The sequence below is a fragment of the Callithrix jacchus genome, chromosome 4 (genome assembly GCF_049354715.1).
Source record: "Callithrix jacchus isolate 240 chromosome 4, calJac240_pri, whole genome shotgun sequence".
Taxonomy (NCBI): domain Eukaryota; kingdom Metazoa; phylum Chordata; class Mammalia; order Primates; family Cebidae; genus Callithrix; species Callithrix jacchus.
In genome coordinates, this window is record NC_133505.1 from 95,054,347 (window position 1) to 95,074,400 (window position 20,054).

General features: G+C 41.6%; 1 long non-coding RNA gene and 1 pseudogene across 2 annotated transcripts in view; one reads left to right on the forward strand and one right to left on the reverse strand.

The window, feature by feature from the left end:
• LOC118152914 (uncharacterized) overlaps positions 1-20,054 on the forward strand; it is a 75,123-nt gene that overhangs the window by 34,933 nt on the left and 20,136 nt on the right. For both annotated transcript variants that reach the window (XR_013534378.1, XR_013534379.1), the window contains exon 4: positions 12,794-12,893. This is a non-coding gene — a long non-coding RNA (uncharacterized LOC118152914). The remainder of the gene's footprint in view (positions 1-12,793; positions 12,894-20,054) is intronic.
• Positions 5,463-7,916, reverse strand: LOC118152913 (UPF0729 protein C18orf32 homolog pseudogene; annotated as a pseudogene).

The window sequence follows — 20,054 nt, forward strand, 5'->3', positions numbered from 1 at the left end:
GTTCAAGACCAGCCCAGGCAACATAATGAGAGCTTCCATTTCCACAACAAAATAAAAAAGCCCAGTGTTGTGACGTGTACCTGTGGTCCCAGCTACTTGAGAGGCTGAGGTGGGGGGATCACTTAAGCCTGGAAGGTCAAGGCTGCAGTAAGCTGTGATTGTGCCACTGCACTCTAGCTGGGGTGACAGAGGGAGACCTTGTCTCAAAAAAACAACAACAAAAAAAAAACCTTTCTCTGCTTTTTCTCTTCTGGATCCTGTTTCTGGGAATTTTTTCCAGTTGACTGAAATTTGTTTTTAATTATATGTTTGGTTCTTCTATTTGTTTCTTTTTTTATTGGCATGATTTTTGCTGAGAAAAATATAAAATTTCAGTGGCTTTCCAAGAAAGCTTCAAATCTCCAAATTGCTCCTCTAAGATTTGTTCTTCCCTTTCTTTACACTTCTAATTCCTTTTTGCCTTTTTTTCTTCTTTTTCATTTTTTTCACAACAAAATTTCACTCTGTTGCTGAGTGGAGTGCAGTGGCACAATCACAACTCACTGTGGCCTTGACCTCCCAAGAGATTCTCCCACTTTAGCCTCCCAAATAGCTAGGACTTCAGGTATACACTACCAGGCCTGGTTCTCCCACCTAAGCCTCCCAAAGTGCTGGGATTGCAGGCCTGAGCCACTGCACCCAACCTTTTTTGCCGCTTCCATTTCCACATACATAGATCTAGAGGGGACATCTAATGGTCTCAGGGCCCACTGCTAACCTATAAAACCAACTTCTATCACACTGCCCTTTGCTAATCCCTTTTCTGCGTTAGCCCATCTGCACCCAGGTGAATAAACAGCAGTCTTGCTCACACAAAGCCTGTTTGGGGCGTCTCTTCATTCAAAGCACACTTTGTTAATAGTTTCTTTATGCGTTTTGATAAAGAGACGTGTGGTTTGGACACCTGGAGGCTGTAGGAACACTCACCACCAAGTGATAAGACTCCCATGGGGGATGATTTGATCACAGAGTGGGCAAACCAATGTTGAGTCACCCACCAGCCTTGGGGAAATATCCTTGCAACAAGGTGCAGTATGGAAACATTGCACAGCCTGATCCCATGGTGTTTCCCACTTTTTAAGAGCCTGGGATTCAGCGTAAAAATGGCATCCTGGATTTCTGGTTTTCTTGGTGCTCTCCTTCCAGCTGCACCTGCTTTTCACATATACTAGTATTAGGCCCTAGAAACTGCAAATGCTTTGTTGGCCCATAATTTTTTAATGGGCTTCATCCTGAGCTTAGCTATTCAGTTAAGAAACAGAAACTAAATTTTAAAACCATGTATCTAACAAGATCAGTCTCCAAAATATGGCTTTCTGGCATTCAGTTGATTATTTGGAAAAGGTTTTTGAATTTTCTCTAGGCTTATCTGTATGTTTCCTTGTAAAATATACAATAAATTCCTATGACTTTGAATTACCTTGGCACCCACGTTTAATCTTCCTCTAACACAACCAACCCCTTGAAAACCCTTACATTCTTTCTCTTTACATCGAAATGTAAATTTGCTACCCTGTTTTCTCTAAAACTAGGGAAAGGCATTGGCCATGCAAGACAGAGATAAACTTTAATTTGTTCCATTTACAGAGGCACAACTTAACTTGTCTTTTATTTTTTACCTAGTGAGTTTTAATCTGGGCACAGTGGCATGGGCCTATAGTCCCAGCTACTTGGAGGCTGAGGCGGAAGGATTGCTTGAGCTCAGAAGTTTGAGGTTATCACGTTCAACATGGTGAGACCATATCTCAAATAAACAAATAAAATAGTGAGTTTTACATATCTCATTGCAAAATTTTAAAAAGTCAAAGCTGTTAAATCTGTATGTCTGTATTTTATTTTTAATTTATTGGTTTTTTTGAGACAGAGTCTCACTCTGTTGCCCAGGCTAGAATGCAGTGGCATGATCTTGGCTCACTGCAACCTCCACCTCCTAGGTTTAAGCAATTCTCATGCCTCAGCCTCTTGAGAAGCTGGAACTACAGGAATGCACCATGCATCATGCAGTGGCATGATCTTGGCTCACTGCCTCAGCCTCCCAAGTAGCAGGTGCGTGCTATCATACCCAGCTAATTGTTGTATTTTTAATAGAGACAGAGTCACACCATATTGGCCAGGCTGGTCTCAAACTCCAGACCTCAAGTTATGCCTCAGCCTTCCAAAGTGCTGGGATTACAGGCATGAGCCACCATGCCCGGCAATTTATTAATTTTTGAGACAATGTCTCACTTTGTCACCCAGGCTGGAGTGCAGTGGTGTGATTATAGCTCACTGAAGCCTCGACTACCTGGGCTCAAGTGATCCTCCTGTCTCAGCTTCCTGAGTAGCTAGGACCACAGGCACACACCACCACAACCTGGCTAATATTTTTTGTATAAGTGGGGTCTTGCTATGGTGCTGAGGCCAGTCTTAAACTCCTGCACTCAAGCGATACTTCTGCCTCAGCCTCCCAAAGGGCTGAGATTACACGGCATGAGCTACCACACCTGGCTCTCTATTTTAAGTAAAACATTTTTTTATTTTTAAATTTTTTTTTAGGGACAACATCACACTATATTGCCCAGGCTGAACTCCCACCTCAGCCTCCTAAGTTGCACCACAGGGACACGCCACCACACCTGGCTGTTTGTCTGTATTTTTAATGTATACGTAATATTTGCATATTGTCTACAGGGTACCAAATCAACCTGTACATAAATGAGCACTCATAAAGTAAATAGCCCAAATGCTTTTCAAATTCACATAACTTGAGTAATCTCTATTAAGTAAAGCTAGGTTTTAAATTGCTGGTAAAATAAAATAGAAATATCTTCAAACTGTTAGGCATTTGTGCTTGAGTATACTGGTCAGACAAATGTATGCTATCTCTGCTAGATGTTTTAAGGTAATGAAACTGCTGCTTCTGTGATATTTTTGATATTTTCTTGATTTATCTATAAGCTTATATCTTTGGTTTTGAGTTGTTAGATTCTGTAGCCTAGATAGGTGGCCATGATAAGGCCTGAAGACATATGTACATCCACAGCACTTAGGCCACCAGTACAGGATTTGACTCTTTCTAGCGTGGCCCAGCTGTGTCTTCTGGCCTTGCTAGAAAGAGCCAGATATAGGTGATGGGGAGGAAGGCAGCAAATCACACTGCCATGTGTGTACCTATGCAACAATCTTCTTGCATGCTCTTCACATATACCCCAAAACCTAAAATACAATAAAAATAATAATAATACAAAATTAGCTGGATGTGGTGGCACAAACCTGTAATTCCAGCTACTTAGGAGGCTGAGGCAAGAGAATCACTTTAACTTGGGAGGTGGAGGTTGCAGTGAACCGAGATAACACCATTGCACTCCAGCCTGGGCCACAAGAGCGAAGCTCCATCTTGGGAAAAAAAAAAAAGAGTAGAGATTCTGCAACCAGACTGCCTGGATTCAATGCTCACCTTACATTAGCTCTGTGACATTGAGCAAATTATTAGGCCCATGTGCCTCAGTTTCCTCATGTGTGAAATGGGGATGATAATAATAGTACTTACTTCATAGGGTTATTGAGCAAATTAAATGCGTTAATACATTTAATTTTTTTAGATAGGGTCTCACTCTGTAGCCCAGGCAGAAGCTCAGTGGCACGATCAGGGCTCAGTGCAGCCTTGACCTCCCAGGCTCAGGTGATCCTCCCACCTCAGCCTCCAAAAAAAAATAAAGAGTCAAATCCTCCAGGCACTGTCTTGACTGCTCCATCCTCTGTGCTGGGCTCTGCATCTGCTACAAAACAATCAAAATTGCTTGGCCCAGCACAGTGACTCACTCACACTGGTAAAGCCTAGCCAACATGGTGAAACCGCATCTCTACTGAAAATACAAAAATTAGCCAGGCATAGTGACACACACCTGTAATCCCAGCTACTCAGGTGGCCCAGGCACAAGAATCACTTGAACCCAGGAGGTGGAGGTTTTGCAGTGAGCCGAGATCATGCCACTGCACTCCAACCTGGGCAACGGAGAGATTATGTCTCAAAAAAAAAAATTGTCTACTTACTAGGTTTTTCACTGGAAATTAACATTAAGAGCTAAAGTTGTAGTTAATATATGTGATTCAAACTACCAGATACAAGAGAAATAGTTCTGTATACAAACTGCATAAGAAAAGCAGCAAGTGTTTTTGGTAAGAAAAGTTATTTTTTTAAAATGAGGATGTTTTTGTTCAAGGAAAAGTAATTTTGTGTAGTTTAGCAGTTATTTAAAGGTTCTTTTAAATTAAATAAATAAAAAACAGAAAGATTGGTGAAAAAATAAGGGAAGAAAAGAAAAAAGATAAAACTGGATACAGAAAGTTGGAGGAAAAAAAGAGTGAAAAAATTGTGTAAGAGGTTATGAAAGGTTTATGGGAGCAGGTGTGCTGGCTCACATTTGTAATCTTAGCACTTTGGGAGGCCAAGGCAAGAGGATTGCTTGAGGACAGGAGTTCAAGACCACCCTGATAAACATAGCAAGACCTAGTCTCCTTTTTCTTTTCTTTTTTTTTTTCAAAATCACAATCAGAAGAAGAGACCTAGTCTCTATTCCAAAAAATAGATAAATAAAAGGCCATGGAAATCTTGTGTGGTCAAAGCTGATTGAGATTGCATGAATCTGTTTATAAGGTTTTATTCAGATTATCCTTTAGCATTAGTAATACACTGATACAAAGGTAGAAATTCTCTTTTTTCTTTTTGTCCTCAGGAATCCTTGTTCTGAGGTTTTCTTTTGAAGAATATTTTCCTGTAGTGTTAACAAGAAATAGAGTTGTTCACTTTTTGAGAAATTGTTAAAAAAAAAAAGGCGGGGGGAGGACTTTGCCTCATAATGTCATTATTTTTAGATTGTTTGAAAAACTGAGTCTCTTCCCTATCAAAGAGCATATTTTAAAAATCTTTTAATTATTACTTCTTATTTATTTATTTATTAAGAGACAGGCTCTTGCTCCTTCTCCCAGGCTGAAATGTAATGGCACAATCATAGTTCACCATAACCTCAAACCTCTGGGCTCAATCTTCCCATTTCAGGCTCCTGAGTAGCTAGGACATGAGCATGAACCATGTCCAGCTAATTTTTTTTTTATTTTTGTTAAAGACAGGATCTCACTGGGACTACAGGTGTGCGTCACCATACCTGGCTAATTTTTGTTTTGTTTTGTTTTGTTTTTAGCAGAGACAAGGGTTTACCATTTTGGCAGACTGGTCTCAAACTTCTAACCTCAGGTGATCTGCCTGCCTTGGCTTCCCAAAGTGCTGGGACTACAGGTGTGAGCCACTGCACCTGGCCAAAACAGACTCTTTATAACAATAAGATACCAACATGAGATGGTAAGCCCTGCAGGAAATTGAAGTATTTTACCCTAAAATATATTATTTATTTATTTATATTATTATTATTTTTACCAGCTAAACTGAATGTTTAATACATTTGTAGGAACAGAATAAATGTCGTAAGGATTAAAATCTTATACTTACATTAGACATATTTGTAAAAGATGTTTCATTTTTCAAAGAAGTTTCCCCCTTTTCCCTATCTTTCTTCTTTTATCTTCCTCAGGGCAATAAATAGTAATTACTACATTTATAGACAAGCTGCTCTACTGTGTTGGACAATAATTATTATATCTGTATGTTCCACATCATTATTACCTCCCGAAATTCTACCTTCACTTCCCAGCACAGTTTCACAATAAAACTGTACTCCACTCAAATTAGAAGAGCCCAAACAAATTACAGCAAACAGCAGTCAAATTCATATGAATGAATGATAGAAAACCAAAGATTTTAAAGTGCTGATTTAGTGACATAGTGTCTACTGGTACACATTTTCTATTTCATCATATTATTAAAACAACAGCAACAGAAATGAAAGCTACATTAATGAAAAAGGAACAGGAATGAGGTCATTAAATATAACTAACTACATTTTAAATACAGATATTATGTATTTCCTGATTAGTATTCGGTAAGTATCTAGACTTCTGTCCTGAATTCCCGTCTCAGGTAAAAAGGTCAAAGACAGTTACAAGGAGGATGCTTCATATTATCAGGTCCATTTTTTAAATGATGAGGTCCTGTAGGTAATTGCTTTAGTCTTTCTTTTTATCAAAGATCTCTGTTGGTCCTTTTGTTGGTAATCCATTCATGTCTGCACCCTTACAGTCTACTTTGCCTTCGTTTGTATCATTGGTTTCTTGTATAGCTTTTTTAGGCCATATACGACCAACGAAGGGGGAAATCAGAGGGTATATGTATGGCTCCAGGAATTTTTTGTAGATCCAGAGCAGAACTGGATTGACGATACAAGGAATGCACACCATTGTCCTGGGCTTGAGCTCCTCAACTGTTGATCCGCGACCGCGGAAGCGGAGCTGACAATGTCCGTACTTCCCGGGCGAGAGATGAGCCGCCGCCAAGCCAATTGGAGCCTCCAATGGAAATGACCTATTATTACTATTATTTTTTAAAGACAGGGTTTCACCATGTTGGTCAGGCTGGTCTTGAACTCCTGACCTCAGGTGATCTGCCCGCCTTGGCCTCCAAAGGGCTTGGATTACAGGAGTGAGCCACCATGCCTGGCCTATTTCTTTGACATATTTTGAAATGGTCCTGCAAAGCTTTCTTGTGGGGAAAATCTACATTCTGTAAAGAATCCCTGTCCCTTTCCATGTCTTTTTCCTGATCCAGGAGACAACTCACTGAAGAGTCTGGCATCTTTTTATGTCTAATAAGAAACCTTTGCAATCTATTAACCTTAGTCTCCACAACCCCCTATCTTAACTCACATACTCCCTTCTATTGACTTTAGGTTTTTAGATAAACTCTTTTTGAATCCACTTATGACCTGGAAGTCCCCACTTTGAGTTGTCCCATATTTCTAGACCAAACCAATGTATGTCTTAGATGTATTGATTGGTGTTTTATGTCTCCCTAAAATGTATAAAACCAAGCTGTAACCCAACTACCTTAGATACATGCTTTCAGGATCTCCTGGGGCTATGTCACTCATATGTGGCTCAGAATAAATCTCTTCAAATATTTTACAGAGTTTAACTCTTTTCATCGACAAAAGTCAACTTTAAAAGACCCTACATGGCCAGGTGCAGTGGCTCACACCTGTAATCCCAGCATTTTGGGAGGCTGAGGCAGGTGGATCACCTGAGGTCAAGAGATCGAGACCATCCTGGCTAAGATGGTGAAACTCCAACTCTACTAAAAACATAAAAATTAACTGGACACAGGGGTGGGTGCCTGTAATCCCAGCTATTCGAGAGGCTAAGGTATGAGAATTGCTTGAACCTGGGAGGCAGAGGTTGCAGTGAGCCAACATGGCACCACTGCACTCCAGCCTGGTGACAGAGAAAGACTCCATCTCAAAAAAAAAAAAAAAAAAAAAGGAGCCTAGATAGCCAATCACTATTCTTACTGCATTTTGTGCAAATAATCAGGCCAAGTATAATAGGAGTAAAACTTATTTTGCAAGTAAATTTTTCTTACTATAATTTATCTTTGGTAAAAAATATTGGACAGAAAAAAGTTATGTTTCAGAAGAAAATTATAGTACACCGGCTATTAGATTCTAGCCCTAGGCTGGGCACAGGGTTTCACACCTGTAATTCCAGCACTTTGGGAGGCTGAGGCAGGTGGATCAATTAAACCCAAGAGTTCAAGACCAGCCTGGGCAACATGGCAAAACTCTATCTCTACAAAAACAATTTTCTTTTTTTAATTAGCCAGGTGTCGTAGCATGCATCTGTATTCCCAGCTACTTGACAGACTGAGGTGGGAAGATCACCTGAACCCCAGGAGGTGGAGGCTGCAGTGAGCCACAACTATGCCACTGCACTCCAGCCTGGGCAATAGAGCAGAACCCTGTCTCAAAAAAAAAAAAAAAAAAAAAAAAAAAGATTCTAGCCCTACCATTGTTTTTTTTTTCTTTGTCTACAATTTGGACAAAATTCTGAATTCTTTCCTGGCTACAAGTTTCCAAACTAACATCTCCAAATTTTTCCTTCTTTTTTCTGACTTAAATTCACTGAAATTGTAATTACCTTTTCCCTGATGCCCTGCAAGCTGAGGCTTGTGTAAACAACCTTGTGACGTGTAAACAATAGAAAAATCTGTCCAATTGCCACTGCCTACTTCTACTTTAACTGAAGATGTTTCAATTCTAACATCTAGACACCTCAACTGACTGCCCTCCAGACTCTAAAAAAGCTGGTATATGGACTGTTCCACACATTAACCATTTTGTTTTCGGGCATGTTCAACAAACCAAGCATTATCCTTTGTTTTTCTTCTGTTTGAGAGCCTGTCTGCAACACCATCTCCTAAAATTGTTACTGGAAAGGGGTTCCAATTAAGACACCAAGAGAGGGTTCCTGAACCTCATGCAACAAAGAATTCAGGGTGAGCCTGTTACTGTAGGCAGCTAGTCAGACCCAAGCAGAGCAGGAGAGGCCCCCTCCCAACCAGGAATGTCAGGCGACCATCCCGTGATGGTCAGGCAGTTGTTAACTGTCTCTGTAAAATAATAATTCATCGCAAGTGATGCCAAAAAAGCTGCTGCCAGTCCCGCAACGGATATAAAAAACCTGAAGCTGGTGATCAGCAGCTCTCCAATAAGATCTCAGAAGTTGGGCAAGTAGGCTCAAGCATGCGCACTAAAAGCAAAATGGCGGAGTTTAACTGGTTTATGACCTAATTTGACTGCTAAGGGAAGAATGCTTCAAGTGAGCATGCGTACAACTCTAGTAAACACACTGCACATGCGGCTTCTCCCAGGTGCTAGCAGGCCACTGTGCACGTGGACAGCCCACCAAGGAAAGAACTGCAACCTACACCTCCCAAGTTCAAGCAATTCTCCTGCCTCGGGCTCTTGAGTAGCTGGGACTACAGGTGCACAACACCACGCCTGGCTACTTTTTGTATTTCTGTGGAGACGGGGTTTCTTCTATCTATTGGCTTCAGGTTTCTTCTGTCTGTTGGGAGGCTGCCTTTCCCAGGCACCAGCTGCGACCAATGTTGGCCAGGCCGGTCTTCAACTCCTGACTTCAAGTGATCGACCCACCTCGGCCTTCCAAAGTGCTGGGATTACAGGTGTCAGGCACTGCTCCCAGCCTTCTCCTCTAAAGCTTTTTAATAAACTTTCACTCCTGCTCTAAAACTTGCCCCAGGCTCTCCTTCTCCCTTTATGCCCCTCAATCAAATTCTTTCTTTTGAGGCGGCAAAAATTGAGGTTGCTACAGACCCATAAGGATTTGCCACCGGTAACAAGTCCATAAAGGAAAGTGAAAGCAAGTTTATCAGAGAAGAAAAGAAAAAAAGAATGGGCTGCTCCAGAGACAGAGCAGCCCTCAGAGCTACTGGTTGGCTATTTTTACGGTTATTTCTTGATTATATGCTAAACAAGGGGTTGATTATTCATGAGTTTTCTGGGAAAGGGGCAAGCAATTCCCAGAACTGAGGATTCCTCCCATTTTAGACATATAGGGTAATTTCTGGATGTTGCCATGGCATTTGTAAACAGTCATGGTGCTGGTGGGAGTGTCTTTGAGCATGCTAATGCATTACAGTTAGCATATAACAAGAGCAGTGAGGATGACCAGAGATCACCTTCCTCACCATCTTGTATTTGGTGGGTTTTGGCCAACTTCTTTACCACATACTGTTTTATTAGGATCCAGGTCATGAAGACCCTCCTGATAAAACAGGATGTGGTAAAGAAGTCCTGCCCAACAGTCCTCCTATTTCATCCTGTGACTAAAAATACCTAACCTCCTGGGAATGTGGCCCAGTGTTTCAGCCTTATTTTACCCAGCCCCTACTGAAGATGGAGTCACTCTTGTTCAAATACCTCTGACAAAATGAGACATACCTGTTTAATTGGACTGGCCTATTTCCAGAAATGGGAGCCTGGTTTATTTTTTATTTTTTTTATTTTTTAGGAAGGGAGGAAGGGAGGAAGGCAGGAAGGGAGGAAAGGAGGAAGGGAGGGAGGGGAGGGAGGGAGAGAAGGGAAGGAAGGAAATCAAGCAATGAGAGAGACATTGCTGACCTGGATCTAGAGGTCTACAAGTTGATTATTTTTTTTCTTTTTTTGAGAGAAGGAAAGAAAAAAAAGGAGTGAAGGAGAGGAAGAAAGAGGAAGAAAAAGAGGGAGAGAGAACGGAAATGTTGCTTTATTCTTAAAAAAATGGGTATTAATAATGGCCAATGTTTCATTTAAACCTATGAGTAGGTGTGATGTGGTATTGACAAGAATGTATATTTTGTGTATTTGAAGTGGAGAGCTCTATAAATATTTATTGTTTACTTGTTCCAGATCTGAGTTAGAGTCCTTGATATCCTTATTAATTTTCTGTCTCATTGAGTCTAAGTCTCTATGTATCTGGATGTTGGGATTGTTAGCTCTTGTTGTTGCATTGATCCTTTTACCACTATATCTTTGTTGCTTTAAAATCTATTTTATCAGATATGGGAATTGCAACTCCTGCTTTTTATTTATTTATTTATTTATTTTTGCTCTCCATTTGGTTAGTAAATCTTTCTCCATCCCTTTGTTTTGAGTCTTTGTGTCTGGATGTGAAATGGGTCTCGATGGATTAACTGGCTGTTTTATCCATTCGTTGATGTAAATTCTTCTTTATGTTGATGCTCTTTACTTTTTGGTATATTTTTAGAAAGGCTAATACTGGTTGTTTCTTTCTGTGTGTAATGCCTCTTTCAGAAGCTCTTGTAAAGCAGGTCTGATGGTAATAAAATCTCTGAGTACTTGCTTGTTCATAAAAGATTTTATTTTTCCTTCAGTTGTGAAGCTTAGTTTGGCTGGATATGAAATTCTGGGCTGAAAGTTCTGTTCTTTGAGGATGTTGAATATTGGCCCCCACTCTCTTCTGGCTTGTAGAGAGTTTCTGCTGAGAGATCTGCTATAAGTCTGATAGGCTTCCCTTTGTGGGTAACCTGACCTTTCTCTCTGGCTGCCCTTAGTATTTTCTCCTTCGTTTCAACCCTGGTGAATCTAATGATTATGTGCCTTGGGATTGCTCTTCTTGAGGAATATCTTTGTGGTGTTCTCTGTATTACCTGGGGTTGAATATTGTCCTGCTTTGCTAGGTTAGGAAAATTTTCCTGAATAATATCCTGAAGAATATTTACCAGCTTGGATTCATTCTCTCCGTCACATTCAGGTACACCTATCAAACATAAATTTGGTCTTTTCACATAGTCCCACATTTCTTGGAGACTTTGTTCATTCCTTTTTATCCTTTTTTCTCTAATCTTGTCTTCTCATTTTATTTCATTAAGTTGGACTTTGACCTCTGATATCCTTTCTTCTGCTTGAACAATTCGAGTGTTTAAACCTGTGCATACTTCTCAGAGTTCCTGTATTGTATTCTTCAGTTCCATTATTTCACTTATATTCCTCTCTAAGTTGTCTATTCTCATTAGGATTTCGTCAAACCTTTTTTCAAAGTTCTTAGTTTCTCTACATTGGGCTACAACATGTTCTTTTAACTCACAGAAGTTTCTTATTATCCATGTTCTGAAGTCTGATTCTGTTAATGGGATGCGCTTGTTCTCCATCAAGTCTTGTTCCCTTGTTGATGAGGAACTGTGATCCTCTTTAGAGGGAGAGGCATTCTGATTTTGAGTATTCTCAGCCTTTTTACACTGGTTTCTTCGCATCATTGTAAATTTATCCACCTGTCGTCTTTGTAATTACCAACTTTCAAATTAGGTCTCTGAGTGGACGTCCAAGTTGTTAATTCCCAGGGCCGAAATTTGAGCAACGCACTGCACAGGCCAAAACAGCGGCGTTAAGACTGATGGTGCTTTTCTGCCTGGGAATCTCCAGTCTGGCTTCCTTCTTGAGTTCGTAATAGGCGACTCTGCCTTCCAGAGCTCCAAACCTCGGTCAGAAGGGGAACCAGTCCCGTTTACTCTGCACCAAGAGCTGCCGCGCCAAGGTGCCGGCACAACCGCTGCACCAGCCACAAGAGTTGCACTGGTGACCCGTGTGGCTCCTCCAAACCTTGGTCAGAAGGGGAACCAGTCCCGTTTACTCTGCACCAAGAGCTGCCGCGCCAAGGTGCCGGCACAACCGCTGCACCGGCCACAAGAGTTGCACTGGTGACCCGTGTGGCTCCTCCAAACCTTGGTCAGAAGGGGAACCAGTCCCGTTTAGTCTGCACCAAGAGCTGCCATGCCGAGGTGCCGGCACAACCGCTGCACTGGCCACAAGAGTCGCGCTGGCAACTCATGGAGCTCCTCCACTGGGAATCTTCTGCGCCGTGAGTGACCAAAATTTGTCTGAAAGTGTGGCGTCCTCTCGTTCTCTGAGCTTTCACTGGGAGCTGCAATCCCGAGATGTTAGCGATTGGCCATCTTGGATCGTTCCCGAGAGACTGGTTTAATAGGATCCTTTGCCACTCTGTTACTCATTCAATTTTTCTCTTTATAGCCATCAACTCAGCTTTTGGTGTGTAAAACTACTAGGGATGTTTCAGAGAGGGAAATGTGGGGTTGCAAAAAATGATTCCCCAAAATATGATGTTTTGACATGCTGAGTGCTTTTGAAAATGGAAAGGTCTGAGAAAGAAGTCTTATAATCAAGGTCTCACTAACCTTGTTTTGTTCCTCCCCGTCCCAAGAGCAGCGTGAGCGTCTCTGGAATTTCCTTATCTGACCAAGAAACTCTTTCCAAAAGAAACTCAATCGCCTTGTATTTCTTATCCATTTCAGAAAAGAAGAATGAGGAATGCAACCACACCTACGTGGACTTTTTCACAAGATAATGCCTGCCTGCCTCTCAGGCTCATTCAAATTCGAAAGGGAATCATCTGTAAGTTAATTTGTCTCCCTCATCCATTTATTCTCTCTAATGATCACTTCCTGCACCTAAAAAGAATTGTCTACATTCCCCATCTTTTCCTTCACCTATGAAAAAGGTGGTACAAGCTTCTGTACCCTGCTGGTGTATGGGGTAATGATGATATAGGAGTTAAGAAGAAATCTCTTAGACAGATAGTAAGGGTATGGGAGTCTTCGATAAGGCTTTCCTTTTTAATGAAAAGCAGCCCCAAATCATTTTCTAAAGAGAAGCCTGTAAAGATGAGCTGCAGACATAGACAAGGAAGCTGGAAGCTTGCACAGGTGAATACCTGCAGGAACTAGGGACCAGACATGTTCAAGATGGCAGCTCCATCTTCCCTTCTTTTTGTCAGCCACATGTACTGTAAGGAGCAGACAAGATGGTGCCTGGTCAACTGGAAATCCCATTTGCATAATAAGATTAGGGTGAGGCAACCAGCCTCCCCCACCCACTATGTAAATGTCATACCAGATGGAACCAATCTGTGAGTCCTGTGTAAATCAGACACCACCTCCTCAAATTGGACTATAAAATCTGGCACATTCACCACCAGCCAGTCCTTTGCACTAGGAGACCCCTTTCTCTATTGAGAGAGCTGTTCCTCTTTCTCTTCTCTCTGCCTATTAAACCTCTGATCCTAAATTCATGTGTGTGTGTTCTAAATTTTCCTGGTGCACAACAGTAAACCCCAGGGTATATACCCCAGACAACTTAGCTGCTTCAATGAGACTCTGGTTCACACACACACACACACACACACACACATTAATAAATCTGTATGCCTTTTCTCCTATTAATTTGCCTTTTGTGTCTCGATTTTCAGCAAACTTTCAAAGAGCAAAGGGGAAGTTTCCCTTTTGCCCATATAGTTTTGGCACTATGAGCAGGATACCTCTCTGCTCTTCCGGAAACTGCAGTAAGGGAAACCCAAGACCTAACAAGTCTGAATAAAAGAGATTCTATCATAGTAAGAAGCCTCCTCTGCTCTAACCCTTATTAAAAAAAATAACCTGCTAGCTTGGGCAACATTGCAAAACTCCATCTCTACAAAATATACAAACATCACCCAGGCATGATGGTGTGTACCTGTAGTCCCAGGTACCGGGGAGGGTGAGGTGGGAGGATTGCTTGAGCTGGGAGGCAGAGGTTGCAGTTAGTTGAGATCATGCCACTGCACTCCAGTCTGGGTGACATAGCCAAACTCTGCCTTGAAGAGGGATTTGAGCCCAAATAAGTCCATTTACAATGGTCAGAGCCTAAAGTTTTTGTCAATGCCTAAAGTTTTTGTCAATCTCTAAAAAATTAAGAAATTAGCCTAAAGGGAAGAATTGTTAAATTTTTAAATTGTTAAAAGTTTTGCCTAAAACTGCCTCCTTATGTATTTTAAGTCTAACCTAAAGGTTTCTCCATAGATAGTGAACTGTAACCTAACTGGATATGTAAACAGACTGTAATCTACTCTTGTAACAAGTAATCTGGTCTCAGCCAATCACAAGCAGCTAACTGTTCAAAGTGTGTTCAAATAAGGCACATGTCAAGCTGTAACCAATCCAGCTATTTCTGTACCTCACTTCTGTTTTCTATATGTCACTTTCCTTTTTCTGTCCATAAATGTTATCTGACCATGTGGCTGCCCCAGTGTCAGTGTTACTCTGTACCTATTCTGGTTCTGGGGGCTGCCAGATTCATGAATTGTTCTCTGCACAATTAAACTCTGTTAAGTTTAATTTTTCCAAAGTTTTTCTTTTAACAACTTGTACCATCTGTATTTCTCATTCTGCCAGACAATCCAGGATGTTAAGATCATTATATTACAACATTTAGACATATTTAATCAGATGTATGTCTCTCCCAATACACAGCTAATCACCATAGACTAATGCAGGCCTCTTATTTATGACGGCTTCTATTGTTACTCAAATTTGGCCAATCTCTGAAGTCTTAGATGCACACTGACTTTCAACAACCCCCTTCCATGGGACATAACACTCCAGAAACAGATGTTTCCAGCTCTGAGGGAAACAGATAATAGCTCTGTGGCCAACCACCAGTCATTGATCAGTGATGCTTCCTCACCCCCTATCTGGATCAATAGGGCAGAAGTGTGAAATGTGATATACAAAATGGCATCACTCTGGTTCAGAGCTATAAAATGGTGTCAGGAAGCCATTTTAAGAAGGAATTTCTGCATAACCTGCAACCCAACCAAAAAAAAAAAAAGACAGAAACTCGCTTCAAACCTTTGAATTGGCCCAAATTGTAATGATCATGTTGGAAACACATGCTTGGCATAGCCAAAAGAAACCTGCAGTTAGAAATTTTCTCAGCAAGGCACCTTTACTTCTGCAAAAGGGTGCTGCTTGCACTGGTAACAATCACAAGAGCACAGACAACAAAGGAGGGAAGGAGTTTTTAAGCCTAAGGCAGTTCCTGTCTCTGTGTCCTTCCCCTATCAGCTGGAGTTGGACCGCATAATCTAAGCTGATCCCAACTGACTAACACTAGGCACCCCTGTGATTTGGAGATGCAGGGGAGGGGAAGGGTTGTTTACAGCTTAGGCAATGGTTAGAAAACTGAATCATTGGTCAGGGAATTGAGTTTTTGAAGAGGAACTTAGTTGTCCCAACAATCATAAATGTAAATATCCTGGAAAACAGCTTAAGTTCACCAGCACGCTGACTCCTGAACAGCAACAACAAATGAACTATGGACACACATACTAAGCCAGCCACCTCCGCCAATGAGAATTCTTTCAAAATAACTTGGGTAATCACTCTCAGCTTCCTTTTAAAAACCATTACTCCCTTCCCTCTCTTCAGAACAGTTTGGCTTGGAGCTGAATCTGTGTCTCCCAAATTGCAATTCCAAAGACCCCAACAAATGCCTGGCTTCACTGTTTTGCATTCTGGTCTTTTACCTCATCTTGGTTGACAAGACAAAACCAAAATGGAGTCACTCATGCTGAAGTTCCTCTCCTGTCTACCAAGCCAAAACTAAGCTGTTTATCAGACCTTCTGAGAAATAAGGAGAGTGATCATAGCCAAATCCCGAACAAGCCAGTTTTGGGGGGGTTTGCTGTTGGGTTTTTTTTCTTTTTCTTTTTTTTTTGTTTTTGAGACGGAGTTTCGCTCTTGTTACCCAGGCTGGAGTGCAATGGCGCAATCTCGGCTCACTGCAACCTCCGCCTCCTGGGTTCAGGCAATTCTCCTGCCTCAGCCTCCCGAGTAGCTGGGATTACAGGCATGCGCCACCATGCCCAGCTAACTTTTTGTATTTTTAGTAGAGATGGGGTTTCACCTTGATGACCAGGATGGTCTCGATCTCTTGACCTCGTGACCCACCCGCCTCGGCCTCCCAAAGTGCTGGGATTACAGGCGTGAGCCACTGCGCCCGGCTTGCTGTTGTTATCGTTGTTGTTTTGAGACAGGGTCTTGCTTTGTCACCCAGGCTGGGGTGCAGCAGTACCGTCTCAGCTCACTGAATCTTCAGCTTCCTGGGTTCAAGCGATCCTCCTGCTTCAGCCTGCTGAGTAGCTGGAACTATAGATGCACACCCCCATGCCTGGCTGATTCTTTTAAATTGTTTTGGACATGGGGTCTTACTATATTGCCCAGCCTGGTTGCCAGCTCCTATACTCAAGTGATCCACCTCAGCCTCCCAGAGTGCTGAGATTACACATGTGAGCTGCCCCTCCTGTCTAACAAGCCAGTTTTAAGTTGCATGATAAGGAAGTCCCCTCTGCTTTAACTTTTACAAGAAAAGTAACTTTGAAACAAACATGCTTTTTGTCTGTTTCTGCTTTCTTCAGTTCTTTTCTGTCTGTAAAAGCAGCCTCTACTCAGCTCATTGGAACATTCCTTCTATTTTATGGAAAGAGGTGTTGCCTGATTCTAGCTAGAATCACAAATCAAAGCCATTTAAGATCTTTAAATTCATTATAATTTTGTCTTTTGACAACATGAATATTACAATTTAATATATTTTATGTTAATTATGTAATGAGATAAGAGCAGAAAAAATTATGCACATGAACACTGTTCTGGTTACAACCTCGAAGCTCTATTTCACTGGCCCCTTGACTCTCTTACTTCCAGACCTGGCCTGAATTCTAAATGCATAACACCATCTAAAGGCTATACAGGCCATTTGTGACCGCTCACATCTGTAATCCCAGCACTTTGGGAGGCCAAAGCAGGTAGATCACTTGAGGCCAGGAATTCAAGACCAGCCTGGCCAGCATGGCAAAATCCTGTCTCTACTAAAAATACAAAAATTAGCTGGGTATGGTTGCAGGCACCTGTAGTCCCAGCTACTTGGGAGACTGAGGCACGAGAATCACTTCACCCTGGAGGCGGAGGTTGCAGTGAGCCGAGATTGCACCACTGCACTCCAGCCACGGGGACAGAGCAAGACTCTGTCTTTAAAAAAAAACTATAGAGATCTCACTCTTGCCTCCATTTCTAGCATCATCTAGCACCCGTCTCATCTTCATTCTTTGCACATTTCTCTGTACATCCAAAAGTGAGACTTTTGGATCCCTGAAATACCCAGACTGAGGCTTGTCTGAGGCCTCAAGGCCTCAATATATGCTGTTTCCTTGCCTGGAATGCTGCCCTCCTTTGGCCTCCCCTTCTTTTCCATATCATTTAGGTTTCAACTAATGTTTGAACTAATGTTTAGGTTTCAACCAATAAGTTTAAACCTAAACTTATCATTTAGTTTTCAACTGAAATATCACTTCCTCAGTGAAGTAATCCCTCACCTCCCAAACTAAATCAGGTTCTATCCCAGAGGAGCTACAGGAAAGCACCTCACAGGGTCTGAAATTCCTTGAAGCCATCAGGGAACTGTGGACTTTCCTTCTCAAAGAAAGTTGATGTCATTAATAGGCTGTAACCTTTGTAAATTGTTAAGAAAGACACACCCTTCTAAGAAGGAGCATGTGTAACATTGAAGAATTCCCATTATTAGCCAGGTGCAGTGGCTCATGCCTGTAATCCCAGCACTTTGAGAGACTGAGGTGGGTGGATCATTGTAAGTCAGGAGTTCGAGACTAGCTTGGCCAACATGATGAAACCCCATTTCTACTAAAAATACAAAAATTAGCCAAGCATGGTGGCGGGAGGATCGCTTGAGAATCGCTTGAACCTGGGAGGCAGAGTTTGCAGTGAGCTGAGATTACACCATTGCACTCTAGCCTGGGCAACAAGAACAAGACGCCACCTAAAAAACAAAGAAAAGAAAAGAAAGAAAAATCCCCATTATTTCTTCTTTTGGAAAGTGTCAGAAAAAAGAAAACAGTACACAGTGGCATATGCCTAGAATCCCAGCACGTTGGGAGGTCAAGGCGGAAGGATTGCTTGAGCCCAGGAGTTTGACAGCAACCTGGGCAATATTGCAAGACTCCATCTCTACAAATAATTTTTAAAAATTAACTGGGATAGCCAGGTGCAGTGGCTCATACCTGTAATCCCAGCCTACTTTGGGAGGCTAAGGTGGGTGGGTCACTCGAGGACAGGAGTTTGACACCAGCCTGGCCAACATGATGAAACCCCGTTTCTACTAAAAATACAAACATTAGCTAGGTGTGATGGGTACACCTGTGGTCCCAGCTACTCGGGAGGCTGAGGCATGAGAACTGTTTGAACCCAGGAGGCGGAGGTTGCAGTGAGCCGAGATAGCGCCACTGTACTCCAGCCTGGGTGACAAAGCAAGACTCTGTCTCTAAATAAATAAATTAATAAAATAAAAATTAGCTACATGTACTGATATGCCCCCTTGGTCCCAGCTACTCAGGAGACTGAGGCAGGAGGATCGCCTGAGCCCAGGAGGTCAACATTGCCATCAACCACGATCACATCACCATACTCCAGCCTGAATGACAGACTGAGACCCCCATCTCAAAACAAAGAAAGAGAGAGAAAGGGTCTGCTTGTGTCATTTTGTCCTTTGTCCACTTTTAATGAGGCTGTTTTTTGCTTGTAAATTTAAGTTCCTTATAGATTCTACATATTAGACCTTTGTGAGATTCCCAGTTTGAGAATACTTTCTCTCACTCTATAGGTTGTCTGTTTACTCTGTTAGTAGTTTCTTTTCCTGTGTAGAAGCTTTTTGGTTTAATTAGATCCCATCTGTCAATTTTTGTTTTTGTCGCAATTGCTTTTTGTGTCTTCATCATGAAATCTTTTCCAGGTCTTATGTCCAGAATGGTATTTCCTGGGTTATCTTCCAGGATTTTTATAGTTTTAAGGTATTTTGTTTTTGTTTTTCTATTTTTGAGATTCAAGCCTGGGCAACAGTCTTGCTCTGTCAGGTAGGGTAGAGTACAGTGGTGCAGTCTTCGCTCTGAAAACTACACCTCCTGGGTTCAAGCAATTCTTGTGCCTCAGCCACCAGAATAGCTGGGATTATAGGTGTGCACCACAATGCTTCGCTAATTTTTTTTATTTTTAATAGAGATGGTGTTTTACCACGTTGACCAGGCTGGTTGGTCTCAAACTCCTGGCCTCAAGTGATCAATCCACCTAGGCCTCCCAAAGTTCTGGGATTACAGGTGTGAGCCACTGCTCCTGGCCTTAGTTTTGGTTTTACATTTAAGTCTTTAATCCATGTTGAATTGATTTTTGTATATTTTTGTATATGAAATGAAAATGTCCAGTTTCAATCTTCTGCATATTGCTAGCCAGTTACCCTAGCACTATTTATTGACTAGGGAGTCTTTTCGCCATTGCTTGTTTTTATCAGCTTTGCTAAACATCAGACAATTGTAGGTGTGTGGCATTATTTCTGGGCACTCTATTCTCTTCCATTGGTTGGTATGTCTGTTTTTCTACCAGTATCATACTGTTTTGGTTACTATAGCCTTGTAATATAGTTTGAAGTCAAGGTAACATGATGCCTCCAGCTTTATTCTTTTTGCTTCGTATTGCCTTGGCTATTTAGGCTCTTTATGCCTGTGGCCAGCAAGCATATGAAATAATGTTCAACATCACTAATCATTAGAGAAACGCAAATCAAAACCACAATGACTTACCATCTCACAACAGCCAGAATGGCTATTACTAAAAAGTCACATTATTAAAAATAGCACATGCTGGCAAGGTTGCAGAGTAAAGGGAATGCTTAAACACT